The sequence below is a fragment of the Lactuca saligna genome, unplaced genomic scaffold, assembly GCF_052625555.1.
Source record: "Lactuca saligna cultivar CGN05327 unplaced genomic scaffold, ASM5262555v1 scaffold_54, whole genome shotgun sequence".
NCBI classification, from domain to species: domain Eukaryota; kingdom Viridiplantae; phylum Streptophyta; class Magnoliopsida; order Asterales; family Asteraceae; genus Lactuca; species Lactuca saligna.
Window position 1 is genome coordinate 157501 of NW_027629916.1, and position 1962 is coordinate 159462.

Genomic DNA, 1962 nt, shown 5'->3' on the forward strand with positions numbered 1-1962 from the left:
CAAAAACGCCAGCCAGGTATGGCCGGCATCTTTTATGCTTCCAAGATAATTTCAACACGCCATGATGATACTGAATGTCTAACAATGCTTCCTGATAATGCTTGCTTCCTCAGCGTCATCGGTGCTAAACCAATGCTAGCTACGCTTAGGCACCAACCGCACATCTAACAAGGATAGACTAGCGTACCATAGTAGTATCACAAAAAGCAACACATGCCACTTTAACGCCTATCTTTTCCCAATCATCAGCACAAATCAAATGCTGGCTAGCACCAGTAGCACGTCAAACATAGATCAGCAAGCACATCGTCATCGAATTGCCACACAAACAGCACCATCCCAAACTTCCAAAGCTAGACCACAACCCTGGATCGGTGTCGCAGAGACCTAACGAGGCATCCCCACACCACGCCAAGGCCCCCACTCGGAGGGGTATTATGCCACCGACTAGGAATCAAGCAACAGTCACCCAAGCTCGCGCTCAAAGGCAGTCTGGCACCTTCATCCCTTCCCATGCTCACCCACGGCTCCCCCCCTATATATACATATTGCACAAGGAGCTTGGTGACAGCAACACCCATTGCTTTCCCTGAGGATGTATATTTCTTAGTATGCGCACGGCGTCGAGGCACAGGTGAAGCCAACGGGGCTAGTTTCTGCGCCCTATGTCGAGGAAAATCAAGGCAACGGGCTAGTGTATGGGCACAACGTCGAGGAGACTCAAGGAGATGGGGCTAATTTTCAGGTCACCGTTCGAGAAATCAAGGCAACGTGTTGGGGGGGATGGCCTCTTTCATGGGTCGTGGGGCTTGGCTTGGCATGCCTCGTGTGTGCTCGATACAGCCTCACGATTCTTATTTGCCCATCAACCATGCCGGGCACCTATGAGAATGAGACCCCATGGTACCCCCTATATATACATATTGCACAAAGAGCTTGGTGACAGGAACAGACATTGATTTCCCTGATGATGCATAATTTTTGGACACACACGACTTGGGGGCGAGGGGACACGGGAGTGGGGCGCCAATGGGGGGCGTTTTGGCCCCATTTTCGTCAAGAGCGGGCGTCTTGGCCATGCCTTGAGCGTGCCAGCCTCGAGAGCCTTGGGCGTTGGACACCCTTGGGGCGCCAATGGGCAGCAGTCCCATGGTTCCCCTATATATACATATTATACAAAGAGCTTGGTGACAGGAACAGACATTGATTTGCCCAAGGATGCATAATTGTGCGAAATCGTCCATAACTCGCTCGAATTAATTCGGATTGACACAAAATTTTGTAGGGATGCTTTTTATTATAAATGAAAAGCTTTGAAATAAATAAAAAAAAAAAAACAAAATGTCATGTTTGAGGCGTAAATGTTTGTGTCCTATCCTTGGTCATGCCTTGAAGCGATGGTTCCCTACTTGTTGGAATGTCGCTCAAATCAAGTAGGAATGCCATTGAAAATTTGTGTGGGTCGTTGTTAACATAGACGAATGGACTTGAAATGAAAATATATCATATTTGGGTGTTTGTCCCTGTCGCCTGGTGATAGGCAGGCAGATAAGGCTTTTAGGTATTCATAAGTGGCTTAGATGAACTCGAAAGAACACGAGTTGATCGGATTGGAACTCATATATTCAATTTACTATGTACTAAGTAGGAACTACACTTTGCTCCCTTCATCGTTTGACTTGCTTAGAAATCTGCTCATGGTTTGTCAAGGCCCCTTGTTCCTTAGACCGATGAGGATGGGATTGGGTTGCTCATGGGCATGTGTGTGGCAAGATGCCTTGTTCCATTGGTCGTTCATGGGTGTTCGTGTACGAAGTAAACTTGTTCCCTTGGTCGTTCATGGGGTTGTGTGTGGGAAGAAGCCTTCTTCACTTGGTCGTTCATGTGTGTTTGTTTGGGAGGTAGCCTTGTTCCCTTGGTCGTTCATGGGAATGTGTGTGGCAATACGCATTGTTCCTTGGT